Raw genomic sequence first — 15,015 nt, 5'->3', positions numbered from 1 at the left:
GTGCTAGAGACAGGATAAGGATCCACTTCATCTACAAAGTCTCAATTTGTTGTGTGGCAATTAAATTCTCTGGAAATATAGTTATAGGAAAAGCCTCTTTTCCATGTAGTTTCATCTACATGCCATTGTAGCAAATATTTGGAGGGAGGGAGGGTTTGTTCCATAATTTCTTTGATCCTTTTTGCAGTATACTACGTAACTATTGAGATATACCACCATGAAACTAGTAGGAGACCAAAACCTGATTTCACCAACTGTCAATTCTGAAAAATGCTTTCCTGCAGAAAGTGAGAGGCATCCATACCAAATTCCAGGGCCAAGTTCTTTCCTAACTTCCATCCAACAAGATAACCAAAGCGCCTTGCATATTGGAACCATTTAGAGGCAATGAATTCTCTGGATTTGTTGAGAAAGACTGAATTTTTGAAGTTTCACAAACATCCTTTTAAACAAAGTTTAATAACTCACTCAGAGCCCAAGTTGAAATGTCTACACCACTTTTTTTAGTGCAAGGTCTGTAGATTAAGACTTGCCGCCATGTTTTTGGGGGTTATTTTTTGTTGTTGTTTTTTTTGGGGGGCGGGGAGAAGGGGGTGGGGAATTTAGGGGACAGGGACAGGTAGGTCGCGTGCCGTGTAGATATAGCCTATGGGACAGCGGCCCAACTCCAATTGAATTTCAAACCCTAGCTCCCTTAGGCGTCTTTGAAGATTTAAGATGCAATATTCAAAGTACTTTACACATTAAGCTGGATTTTCAGAAGTGCTCAGCACCTAGTCACTTCCATTTTTCTTAACAGAATACAGTTTGGCTTTCAGATTCTAGGTTGTTTATACAGAATTAGCAATTAGGAAAACATGTTTTTACTTTTAAACTGAAGAAAGTAAATTAGGAAGTCAGTGAAGGACAAACATGAAATATGTTTACAAGTACTTACTTTCAGAATAAGACTACACTGATACAACAGAACATTGATCACAAAAGTGTCAATAGCACAACCTGCCATTCCTCAGGAGGAAACACCAAATGGCTGACTCCACCAGTGGAAGCACTAGGAAAAAGAATTTACTACAAGTTGTCCACCGTCGGATTTTACCGCTTTTGAGCTAAGGCACTTTATAGTTTCCACATGTGTTAGCAGGTTACAGCTGGGGGAGGGAGGACAGCAGGGAAACCTAGTGTTTACCATGACCAGCTAACATATGTAAAAACTACAAACTGCCTTATCCACAATAGGACTTTACCACTTGTGAGATTATGTACAATAAAAAAAGTCAGTTTTCTAGTGAAGATAAGGTCTTCAAGGACCAAAAATGCTGTTTCACTGCATTGCAGCTCTTCAGAATCCTTTGGGCATCAGTTAAACTGACATGATTCTTGACAGTTTAAACCGGTGCTACTTGGGAAAGCTATGAGCTGCAGCTTAGGTATGCACTGGAGTTAGTCTTGACTAATGCCAAAATGCAGACTAAGGCATGGATACAGTAGCTAAGTTCTCTTCACTACTTCTATGGAAAATGGTGACAATTTGAAATTTTGTCCCTATCTGCCTTCTTCAATACCCCAAACAAATAACCAAAACCTTTTCTCCAGCTCGAGTGCCTTCCCCTTTCCCTGGGCACAACTCACCATGCCCTGATTGATCATGGAGTTGTGTGCTTTCCAGGGGACAGTGAGAAAGGCGTATTTTACAGTAATTCATCAAAGCTGTTATTGCACTCACAATAATGCTTCTATTCACTGTTTATTGTGCTTCTACAGACAAGCCCTTGAGGGGAACCTGCCAAGCGCCTGCAGCTAATAAGTAAATTACCACAGAGAAGCAAAGAGAAGATGTTCCAAGAACTCCTCCAGTCCTCTGAGGTGGGGGAAGAAAAAAAAAGAAAAAAGGGAATGGAGACAGACAGTGTCTGAAAATCATAAAACTGACAGACAGAAGAGAAGGGAAAACCAGGAGCAAGTGATAGCAGATCATGAGCTCGTGACAAAGGCCATGGAGGAGCAAACAGAGCTGCTAAAGTCACTCAAAACACTGCAGAGTGAATTAACGTGTGCTCTCCCTCGTGCCCCTCCCCCCCGCAGCCAATACAGAATTACTTTCCAGGCCCTCCCCAAACTCCCAGCCCATCTTGGTACCCCTTGACTCCACCCCATCAGAGAGCTTCCAGAACAATAGCTGGACTTACACCCAGCTGTCATAGCTCACACCGCCCCTCACTGCTTTTTCCCCTCCAGCCCAACTTTTCGTGTGTGTTGTGAATAATTGTTCGTTAATAAAAAGAACAAGAAATCTTTGTCTGTTGCATACGGTGGTTGCATCTCACAATTATACACAGTGCAAGTTGGACAGCAGTCATAGCATTGCACTGTGCTGTTCACAAAGACACCTTATTGGTGCTCATTGTCAAAATATTCTGCAAGGCTCCCTGATTCAGACAGTCCCCTGTTGTATCCTTCTAATAGCCCTGACATCTGGTTGTTCATGGTCAGCCACACGGCAATCCACCTCTGTGCTCCACCCAGGGGGAAACTTTTCCACCCTTAGCATCACAAATATTACAGAGCACACAGCAGGAGACTATAACCATGGGAATATTTTCCTCATTTAGGTCTAACCTGCAATAAAGGCATTGCCCGCGAGCTTTTAATTTGCCAACACACATTCAATGGTCATTGGCACCTGCTCAACCTATTATTGATGCGCTTCTTACTACTATCCAAGATTGCCCATACAAGGTTTCATGAGACATGGCAGTAAGGGGTAGGCTGGATTCCAGGATCACTATAGGCATTTCAACATCCCCCATTGGAATCTTTTGGTCTGAAGAGAAAGTCCCTGCTTGCAGCTTTCTGTACAGGCCAGTGTTCCGGAAGATGCATTGACAACAACTTTCTAGTATAGACAAGGCCTAAATTTAACAAACTTCAGTGCACAACTAACCTAACCTGGCTACTACAACAAAGGCTGCTGCATACAAATGCATTAATTAAAAAGACATTCAAAGCACTCATGAAGAGCTAGTAAAGAGGCTTAATTTCCTTTTATTAAGTTACACAAATTGTTTTATACTGTATTCTCAAAGGTTCCTTTAGAGATGACCTACAGGAAGGAACTTATTTAACTTCACTGGTTACTCTCTCTGCTTCAAAATGTTCCATCTATAAGTCAACATGCTTTTCTTCCCCCCCACAAAAGGAGTGTCAATAAGACCATCCTTTGAGTTTCCTGTTATAACACGAGATTAGCTGAAGAAAAGGAGGTATAACTATTTGCCTAGTACTGAAGTAATGACCAGCAAATTTTTGTTATACTATGCTAGTAAAGTTATGTATCGTTCAACAATTATAAATATTAAAGCAGGCATAACAATCAATAAGCCTATTAAAGTTTTATTTATGCTACCAACACTGCAACAGCGGCTTAAAAACCAACAACACACCAACACTTCTTCCAGTTTTCTCAACTGAAAAAGCAGGAGATTCAGGTTAAACATTTCTGGACTTATCTACAGACAAATTGCCTCAAAAACAGTTAAAATTAACCAACCCTTAAATCCAAGAGCTGGATTCAAAGCTACTGTCTTACATTTCTTTGATATGCAGAACTTGTTTTGCTATCTATGGAACAAGAGAGCTTTGAAAGTCCTCTAATGCCAGCATTGAACAAAAACCCTGTTAGTTGCTTCAGATGATTACTGAATGTTTTTGGCACTACTGAAACAGTAGTATTTATGCTGCTGGCCTCTATTAATCCACAGATAAACTTCTGATATCACCTTATTCCATCACCACGCTTTATTTTATTACAATTAATTGTTTTACGGCTGTAACTCGAAGAGACCCTAAACATCCTAATACTCTCATTGGGATGTTAATGGGCCACTTCAGCTTAACTGGGTCACTTGAAATGTGTTAACTACTTATGCTGAACAATCTGTTCCATTTTGTGTTTAGCTGTGACATGCAGAACAGGTCTACACTTACAATGCTGCATCCGTAGGGAAGATGCTCCTATGCTAATAGGAGAGCTTCTGTCAGCATAGTTAATCCACTTCCTTGAAAGGTGGTAACTACGTATATGTGAGAAGCTCTCCCATCAACATAGCTCTGTCTACATGAGGTAATTAAGTCGGTTTAACTATGTTGCTCAGGGGTGTTGATTTTTCACACACCTGAGCAACATAGCTATACGGATATATCTGTAGCGTAGACCGCATAGATATTCAGGTACAGGCAAAGGCTCAGTCTGGCCCATTTCTAGAGTACCACTGAGAACAATCATGTACAAGTTTAATAAACAATGTTATAAAGCCAGTTGTTCCACACTACTAATTTTTTATTAATTATTATTATTATTACTAAAGGATCATTAGGTCTACAAAGTACCAAGTATTATCCAAAACTAATGCTGAAGACATCAAAATGGGGAAAAGAAAAAAAATAGTATGTTATCAGTATTGTGTAGTGCCAGAAGGTCCCAATCAGTTAACAGTGCATTGTGCAAGGGACTGTATACATATCATACTAAACATACAAAGTTATTTCATTTATAGTTCAACAAGTTATCCAGAGGACGATTTTGGCAAACTACATTTAGAAAATAATCACATTGTCAAGCAAAACATTAACCAAATGTCTATCTGGCACTTAATTCCAAGTTTGTCTTTTCACACTTTGGATCCTGATGGCAAGTCCACAGCCTGCTTTCTGCAATAAAACTCAAGATAAACAGAAATCAAACATGATCTAATATGCCACACAACATTATTAAAATCTTTATGCATTTTGGGTAGAATGTTATCCTTTTATCTTGGAAACATGAAAAACGGCAGCACACATCTCTAGAATGGCAAACATTTACTATATCAAGACAAAGGTCATAACCCATGCAACAAACAGCCAACTTGACAACAACAGCTTGACTTAAGCAAATGGCTTGAAAGTAGACTCAGGAGGTCAGTATATTTAAAATTTGACTTTGCAGAATTGAAGAAAATATAAACTTTTCTATTTAATATGAGTATTAAAATACTTTGAATCTTACTGCAAATTTTAGTATTTACAAAAAATTGTGCTTATGAGAGAATATGTTGTAGTCTACCTTTTCATGGTAAACAGCCTTGCCCTCACACTCCAACCCCATCTTTGTGTAATGAATTAATTAGTTTGACACATTATTCTCACCTACCTAAAAAAAAAAAGATTTTCAAATATGCCAAGTGTTTAACTCCACAAAAGTCCTTTTAAATAAAAAGCTTTACAGATCACCGTTAGTATGATAAAGAACAACATGAGGACTTGTAGAGGAAACAGAGGGTATTTGTGGGGAGGTGGGTGTTTCAACTGCAGAAGAGATCAAAACAAAAGATCTCTTTTCAGTCTAAAAGTTAACATAACATATGACCCCTAATTTAAATGCTCAGTCCTAAAAGCTATACAATTAAGCTTCATGGAGAGTTGAAGAGAATTGTATTTATTGGTCTTTCAACTAATCCTCCATGTATACAAGTTTCTCTAGATACAGAATGTAAAAGCCCTTGTTAACTACATTAACCCACTTAAAAGGGGTTTAAATTTTTCTTTTATATGCAAGACCTGTTAATTTTTCTAATTAAGATTGTTCAGTCTGACACTATTGGGTTGCTTTCCTCTGCAATGATATGAATGGATATGAGGGAGAAGAAGCTCAATCCACACCAGTTTTCACCACAATATATATTATACAGGAACTGATATTTTAATATGTTAATTTTTAACAGCAGTATCCTGTCTGTGCTCCTTTATGGAGCAGAATCATGGAAATCTACAACAGAAACTGATAAGATCAATTCATTCTAAAGTAAATACCTGTGGGAGATATTCTGAGTCCATTGGAAAGTGTATTTTTCAACATCAGAAATTCTAAGTAGAGTAAACCAATCTAAAGCATCAAATATGGTAAAAAGATAATGGACATTAAGGATGCCACTAACATGACCTCCATGGCAAGAGATAATATGGACACCACCTGAAAAGAGGGAGAGACACTGAAGAATAGAGAAAGAGACAAATCCATCAACATGAAGCCTGAACAGACCAGCAAAGACTGAAATAAATGGTGGAAACTGATGGATGCCCTATGTACCTGAGGGTGAGGGAGGATAAATAATATTCAAACGACTCTTAATACTGGTCAACACAGTAATGAACTTCTCCACTTTATGTAATTTTGCATAAAGTTCATGGGTACACCAGATTGCATAAATGCAAGTCGAAGACATTTTCCTCTATGTAGCCAGGTCCAACTACCAGCAGTGAATAATGACTATTAATAAGTTCCTCCACCCATTTTGAAATCTATACTATAGAAACAAGAACTTCACTGAAGGTATTCCCAACAGAGACCTCTGTGCAGAGTATCTTTTTCTTTAATGTTTTGACAGACAATGACAGATCTGCATCTCAGCAGATTAAATGACCTTTCTATCCAAGAAGATCAGAAATTTTACTCTTCCTGAAGATCAGAAGTTATAAGCTCACATAATTTTGCGCAAGTTTCCCTTCTGCATCCAAGCAACCACAGAGCAATAATGAATGTAAATATCCAGTTCTTGGTATTTAGGATAAAGTGATACAAGTTAAGGATTTGATTTAAAAGTTCATAAGTATTCTTCTGACCACCAACTTTTCCTTCTCTCAGACTTGGGCAGAATGATGGAAGGATTTCTTCTAATCCATGGAACAAAGTATGCTTTAAGCATCATGAAGAGGCCTGTACACCTGTGTTAAGAATCATCAGAAAGCACAATACTGATCCCTCTGTTTATAAGTGCTATGGTACGTTTCACTGCTCCCAAGAGATGATGCAATTCCATTAAGCCAAGAAATTTTGTGCATGTAAACCAGCACTCAACCTCTACCTTTCAAAATAGCTATATTGTTCTCTCCACATCAGGTGAGGCCTGCCTTGGTGAAGCAAGTGGTTGGTACTCAACAATAGAAAAAGTAAACCTGATCTTTCACAGGGTGTATTATATAGTTTTCCTCATTCAGTTTGGAGAAAATATTCTTTATAAGGAAATAGAGGATTTGACTTCTCTGCTTTTTAGCCACAACACGTTAGCCCTGCTTAGTCTCTCTCACTGGATAGAGTTGGTAAACTGCAGTTCCCCAAGTTAGGCTCAAAACCTTATTACTCTACTGAGAAATAACTGCCTTCCTGCAAAGGGTAACTAAGAGCTACTCCAGAGCTCCTAGTATATGGAAACTTGAATCCCTTTAGACTGAATAGGTCATAGGAATATCCAAAGTTACTCTGCTTCGGGAAATTACTTTTTTGCCTGGGGAATAAGAGCTTCTTTGAGGAACCAGTGTTGGCAGAGACACTAATCTCCTCCCAATGCTGCCCATCTGACTGCAACTCGGACCCCTCCCTCAACTGAAATCTGAGCAGAAACTTTAAGTAGCATCATTTTTCACATACCACCTGAATTTGGAGCTGTGATTTTCAAGGCTTATCCAAAATTGTGTGCTGGTTACACCACCGAAAAAGGAGCGTGGTCTCTAAAAGAGACACACTTTTTCCTATACAAACCAGCCATAGGGAGAGAAACTGATGATACTAAGAAAAATAGAAATGTATTAAGAAATATAGCTAGAAGACACACAGATCTAGCTGCCTCCTTTGTTCCACACAGGAAGGAGATCTTATAGTAGAAACATTTGTGGATTGTCCTTGCTCCACAAAGAGACAGATATAACAATTCTGAACTGTCTGTGTGTCAGAGACATCAATTTACTAGTGCCAAATTAATGAGTATATGCAGTAAGAGAATAGTAGTAGTTCTCAGTTTTATATTATGAAACCAAGCTAACAAAGCTAAACTGCATTGTATACTATTCTCCAAAAACAGGATTTTAAAGAAAGGCCCCAAAAACACTGACCTTTAAAAGCATTAGACAATTTAAGATTTAAAATTCTGTTTTACTAGAACGGGTGAATACCACAAAGACCAGTTAAAACAATTCTTCAGGTCCAGCTTATGCTATTCCCGCCCCCTCCCTCTAACACCATACTAAAAATGAGATTATAGTTTCTAGTACATCTAAATTTGCCACCACTCTTCCACGCCTCCACCACACTTTTATTAAAAAAAAAAAAAAAAAAGTAGGCGTAAGTGAGGAATTTCCCCAATACCTATTTTAGGCAAGTAACATGACCAAGTAAAGTTGGGATACAAGGACAATGACAAGTCTTCAGTTTTCCATATGCAGTTTATGAGGTATCTGAATTGCACTTTAACATTTTATTACACAGAAAAGTGTTTGAGTGCCCATTGTGCATAAACAAACTCAGACTTTGATACTTTTAGTTACATAAAATCTTTAGTACATATTAGGAAAATGGTTATCCATCAGTCAATAATTCACTTATTTGGGGACGTGGTTGGATTTCTGCTCAAGTGTGACTTATCAAAACAGGCTTTCCCCCAAATATTCTACATGTATCTTCATTGTGATATTTCCTCTTGAATACCTAGTTAAAGGCCATTTGATAATGGATCCCATCTTCTGCAATGACTAACTCATTCTATTTAGTTAGATGATCTTTTTAACCTGTTTATCACCTGTATCATTCTTATTAAATTCCTCATCCAGCACATACACTGCAAACACCTTACCACCAGCTTTCATTTCAAATCAAAAGGGTATTTCATGTCACTTTCTAGGGTTACCAACAAATAAGAAGAATTAAAACAAGATGATATGAATGCATAATAGATTAGTAAATGTCCTAAAACAAGTCATATGACCACAAGTAAGGTCTTGCAAGAAAGACTGCATCCATCCATTTAATGGGTACCAAACTTGGAATGTGACATTTTGATCAACGTGAGAACTTAAATATTTTGTTTCACTTCAAAAATAAAATTCAAGCAGTTTGTTTTGCGAAGCAAATTTGATTCCAAACCCTGCAAGAGTCACTTCCTTCTATGACACCTGCAAGAAATTACACAACCACATACAGGCTGGGGGACAGTTGGGTATAGCACTGTTTTATATAAAATGTATTTATAGACTTTTACATAGTTGGATTATATCCTCTTCCCTACATTGTATCTTAGGTTGTAAAGCTCTTGGGGCAGGAACCATGTCTTTCTAAGTGTTTGTACACTATCAAACTCAATGCTAATCCTAATCCTCCTAGTGCAACAGAAATAAAGAACTCTCTGACTTTTTGTCATTGGAGTTATCTTTTAAAAAAGCTCAAAAGTCATTAGAAATGCTCGAGGGTTCATTACAAGTAAATAGGTTTGAGACAGTTTGGAGTAACAAATGTAATTATATGAAAAATAGAGTATCTTATAGGACTCCTAATGTTCTAATCAAGAGTACCAAAAAGAAAGGTAGGGTGGTAAACTTGGCTAATGGCAACCCTGCACAGAAATGCGCTATTTTTACTATATTGAAATCCAACTGAACAGTTAGATATTAAATAAGATAAAATGAGATAGTAAGTGTAAGACACTGGAAAATATCCTTCGTTATTTAATCATCCTGAAAGCAGTGTGAGTTCAAAGGTCAAACTCTTCTTCCAGATTTGCCTAAAGAAAGGAATTTTACCTTCAAGTATGGGGTTCTTCCCACACATTAGCAATAGTTTTAACATTTTCAAACAAATAGAGCGTGTTCTATACCTTTGCAAGCAATTCTTGTACTAAGACATTCACTGCATCAAAAATCAGGATAGGAAAAACTAGACATAAAAAAAAGTTAAATCTTACTTAACATTCCCCCAGAGCTTCTTAATTACGAAGCCTCAGATTCTTGTAACTTAAAGTTTACAGTAATCACCATTTTGAAAGTCAATTGAAATTCACAGTTCTCTTTTAAACCACTGTCTCTGGAAAACAGTGATAACTTAGCACTTCACTTTGTTCATGTAAAAACAAGCAATCTTCTATCAATGCAACTCTAAATTCTCAATATCATGGAATAAGAAGACACTAGTCAAATCTTTCTATCTTCAAAATAAGTGTTCAGAAGCTAATTATGGGCTTTAAAAGAATCTAGAAGCCAAAATGAAATAACCTTTTGTCAGATGATCTGATAAAGGTGCTGAAATTTATTCGCTTCCTCTTTCTATCTGCCCTCCCTCATCTCCCCCCCCATCCTTGCCCTTCTTCTCCCCTACCAAAACAAAGCAGAAACCCCAGAGCTATCTATTTAGAATCTAAAACAAGTCTTCCTGCCCCAAACCTTCAGAACCTAGAAGCTATTACATAGTAGCCTTGTTTATAAAATACAAATATAGCCCACTTAATGAAAACAAACCTAGGAAACAATTTCATACTCATTTATTTAGAAGAAGAAAAGTCTTCATTTTGATAAAGAAAATGTAGGTCAAAAATATGCTTATGTAGATTAAGCCTGTCTATAGTCATTTTTGTAAAAAGCAAATATGATATGTAGTACCTGAGAATGTATGTTTAATAGAGGAAGTGAAAAAGCCCTCAAAATTTGCAGCATGTCTTAATGACTTCTTTAAAAATAAACTCAGATTACAGCACGGTAAAATTCTTCTTCTAGGCCTTACAAGTCAGTTTTCAGGAAGAATGAGTGCAGTCAATGTAGTAATATTTGTCTCACTGGAAATTCTGTATAAAACACCTAAAATAAACAAGACTCCTCAGCAAGAATCGTCAGCTGCCATTAAGGACACACCTTAAAGTTCTTACCACACAGTAACTAAGCAAGTACAAACTCGTGAGTGCTGAATGTTTGCTACTTTTTGTCTGAAAAGTTAGTGAGATAAATCCAGTATTTAACACCAGATCTTAAGAGATTTTGTTTTTAAAAGACAAAAATCAACATGAACATAAAGGACTTAAATATTATTAGAAACTTCATATTATATATCATAAATATAAACATTAACATTTAAAACTTACTTGACACCACACAATGCCAAAAGGTAAAATGCCTTCCTGCTAAGAGCACTAGTGCTCCAGTACTGGAAGGCAGCTGTTGTTACCCTGCCTTTTCTTTTGTTGTGCTTAATCTCACGACAAGTCATTCAACCAACTCCAAAGAGATGAAGACATAATTGAATCAACCTTAACTAAAAATCAGATCTATTGTTCCTAAATAGCTATCTACACTTTAATGATTCCAAAAGACCTAACTCCTCCCAAATATATATATATTATATCAAATCAGCAAGTCTGGCATGTGCAGAAGAGTTTGCTTGGCTGTAGGTCAAATCAATCAATTACTGTAATAAGCACATTTTTGAAGTTATTTGCTATTCCTCCTTATAACTGTTAAACCTTGTTCAACAATCTGAAATTTCAGTCATTTCAAGGAAAGGCCAAAAGAGGTAATGAATTTCCAACATTAAATCTGGAGATTTAGTATTCTCTAGAATTTAGAAGAACCGTTAATATTAGATTAAATAAGTAATGATCCTTCACAAACTAGCATAGCTCCATTAGATCTTAAATATTGACTCATCAGGTCACAAAACCAGTGGGGGGGGAACAAAACACTTCAACCTTCTCCCTTCCCTCCCCCTTGGCTGAAGAATGCAGTTTATTTTACTTATTTGGAACTGCCCCTTCAGATTATCTGAGAAACTTTTAAACATAATAATAAATTAGAGTATTATTGGGATTCCCAAACCTACAGTTAATAAAAGAGCTCATAAGAGTAATAAAACATGGCGTGAAAGCATTTGCAAGCTATTGTCATAGCTCTGTGCTCTGATACCTTTGCAGACACAAAACCAGCCCCCAACAATGTAAGCACTGGTCAGCAAGTCAATGCTTGCTATTCAACTTGTAGTTAGGCGTTTTATTTCTGTGTCTTCCAGATCATATCAGGCCTGCATTCAAGGCCTAATAAAATGTGAAGAATGACATCCTCTCTTATTGCATTTGAAACTGCGTTATTTCCCCGTTCTCTCTCATACACACTTACAGAAACTTCCCTTTTCACATACTTCTATCTGAAAACATTTCACTGCATCTACTCTAGTTCCTATTTCTATTTTCGCTTTGCACTAGATCCTTCTAGTGCTACCTCTCCTCAAACTCTCCGAGAAGAAACTGATGTAGCTTTGAAGCTCTCAAGGTCATTTTAGGGCAAAAAAAAGAAAACAAAACAAAAAAAAACAAAACAAATACAAAAGAAAACAAAACACCATACAGATATCTTAAAAAACAAATTTAAAAAAAAACAAAAAAAACTTTTAACACACTAAACCCTAAACTAAACCCTTTTTAAATTCAAACGCCTTTCATCAGTAGATCAATAACTCAACAGAGATTTTGTTGGCAACCACTTCAATTCAAACACTTACAAGAAGTCACACACCATATTTTATGGGATGGCTCATTAAAGCATATACAGAAGAGCTTGCTTTAGCTTTAGCATTTCTGTATGTGTAACAACAACAACAACAAAAAACACACAGACCCAGGAATAAAAAAATATATATATATATTTAAAAAACTTCAAAATAAACAAAAACAAATTATCTAATACCTCCCAACAGATATTAAGAAACAGGAGTGAAGTCAATTCTCCAAACACTTAGGAATTGTATTGTCCTCGTTTGGAAACGTCTTTTGTTGTTGTAGAAACCAGTTGGGGATTATTTATTTATTTTTTAAAACTTCCTAATTCCCCTACTTTAAAGAAAGAGGAAAGAAACATGACACCAAATAAACGATCAGGAGAATCTTAGACTTCACATAACAGGCAACAAAATGAAATAGAGAAACTGACAAAACGGATCAATAAACTTTTCATTACCAAATCTCTTCTCCCCACACCCCATAAGCCACACACACTACAAACCAAACTCTTCTTCCAGGAACATCCCTGACTCACAAAGAAATGTTCTCTTCCCTTCACGCACCCCCACCCCGATTAAAAAAGTCGACATTTTGAATATTTAAAACAAATACCCAGGTATATATAATGGAAGTTTGAAGCACCTACTTACATAGAGGAAGAGGGAGTATTGGGGGGGACAGGAGGTGATCCCAGGCAACAGAGGGGGAAATCAGAGACAGCGACAACTTTGTAGGTGGCAGGAAAGAGACGAGAGAAGAAGGATATATTCATTCTTCATCTGCCTTTTCTTCTTTCGCCTCTTCCTCCCTCCCAGGGGGTTCTGGGATGAAGATCAGACCCTGGAGAGGGGGTGTGGAGGAAGAGGTTTCTTTACCTGCTGCTGCTGCTCCTTCTCTGCCATTGCCGGGTGGTGGATGAAACTGACATACACAAGAGTTGGGGGTTTGAATGAGAAAGAAAGAAAGAAAGAAAGAAGGGGCGGGAGAAAGGGAACGGGAAAACTGGGGGCTGTTGTGCTTTACTGCCACACACCTGACCTCACCTGACCCTCTCTATGCCGCTGCTCAGGAGGGGAGTTATGCTCCCTCCCCAGACACCTGCCCCCCATCTGGGGAGGATCCAATGCCCCGACCCCCACCTCCAAGGCGCCCAGATACCGCGGTGATGGGCCACCTTCCCGAGAGCAGGCTGTTTATATTCGCCAGCCTGCCCCTTCTCACCGGGGGGGGGGGTTATGCACCCCCGTCTCACGAAGCAGTTAGCCCCCCAAAACGCACGCTCAATCGCTCCTCAGGAGGGGCTGAGACCCCCCCTTCACCTCACAAGGGGGCTATGTGGCTCTTCAGCAAGAATCGAGCAGCTCTGACCCCTCAGCTGAACCCCCGCCCTCACCTGGGAGCGAACCCGCCTCCCCAGCCGGCATCCTGGGAGAGGGCGAGTGAGGGTTAGCAGCCCCGCTGCTGCTGCTGAAGGGAGCCCGGACTCCGCTGCGCCAGCGCGCTCAGGCCACACTGTTTGTAATAAATTCCTCCCACTCTGACCGCAGCTGTTGTGCCGTGCTTGCACCCCCCCTCCCCCCCTAGAGCACCGCCCCCGCTAGCCGCGCCCACACAGAGGCCACGCCCTATCCCCATTCCCTCCTCAGCGGCCTTCCAGCGCGCGAGCAGGGGCGGGGCTAAGGAAACGTAAGGGATAAGGGGGAGGGCTCAGTTCTAAGGGGGAAAGGGGGGGGGAGGGCAGGAATAGGGGGCAGAGGAGACAGAGGGGGCAGAACAGGGAGTGAGCAGGAGGGATGCAGGGGGCAGAACAGGGAGGGACTATAAGAGATGCAGAGTGGATCATTTTTAAAATTGTAAATCCTGTGACTAATTTTGGGGTGGGGATGGAAAGAGACCTGAGACCATGAAAGTGCTGAGGCATATCCTCTTGCTGCATTCTGGCCTGATTCCCAAAGGTGCTGAGCAACTGCAGGTCTTCTGGTGGACTTCAACAGGGGCTGTTCCGCACCTCTGAAAAATCAGACCGATTGTCTTTAATGGGTCTGTGGAATGGGGACCATTAACACCATCTGGGTTGTTTCCTTTGTGCTATCAAGTAACTCCATTTTGAGGGAGCTGTGTAAGAATGGGATTACTTGCTTTTATATTTCCCTTAAACAGCTAAGAAATCAAGGGCAAGTTAGTTTTCATTCTTGTATGTGTTTTCTAATTCAGGAAGATAGATAGCTATCTTCCTGAATTACAAAACACATAAAGGAACTATTATTCTAGAATACTGTAGGGCTTTATATGTAATATACACATACAATATTCTAGAGTAATAATCCACAATAGCAGCATTCGATGGCACATTGTTTTGGATTTACTATGGAAATTAGCAAATGTAAATAACGTCTGTGTCTGAGTATTTTTCATTAGTTTCCTGTTGTGTTCATTCTGGGAAAATAGCTGTCATACTAGTAGATTCCAGTCGAACACTAGCTACTGCAGAGTAGTTTACATAAATTAAAGTTTAGACAGATTCATATTTTTCCTCAGTACAGAAACACAAAACAAAAACAAACAAAAAAGACAGCAGCTACACAAAGTGTTGCCAGGTATAGCCTTACTTATGAAAATTAAGTCTTTTAATGAAAGAGGATTTTGTAACATACCTAGTGGAAAGAAATGGTAACAC

General features: G+C 38.7%; 1 protein-coding gene across 6 annotated transcripts in view; it reads right to left on the bottom strand.

The window, feature by feature from the left end:
* Window positions 1-13,868, bottom strand: part of ZNF217 (zinc finger protein 217) — a 35,308-nt gene extending 21,440 nt beyond the window's left edge. For 2 of the 6 annotated variants that reach the window (XM_067554212.1, XM_067554218.1), the window contains exon 1: window positions 12,796-13,862. The gene's annotated coding sequence lies outside the window, so the exon portion shown is untranslated. Of the gene's footprint in view, window positions 1-12,795 lie in introns of all 6 variants that reach the window. The other 4 variants (XM_067554215.1, XM_067554216.1, XM_067554213.1 and 1 more) reach the window with 4 other exon arrangements.
* Window positions 13,869-15,015: the final 1,147 nt, after the last annotated feature.

Source organism: Emydura macquarii, unplaced genomic scaffold, assembly GCF_026122565.2.
Source record: "Emydura macquarii macquarii isolate MOO-44397 ecotype Brisbane River unplaced genomic scaffold, CSIRO-AGI_Emac_v2 contig_1483, whole genome shotgun sequence".
Taxonomy (NCBI): Eukaryota; Metazoa; Chordata; order Testudines; family Chelidae; genus Emydura; species Emydura macquarii.
This window is presented reverse-complemented; position numbering and strand designations above follow the sequence as displayed.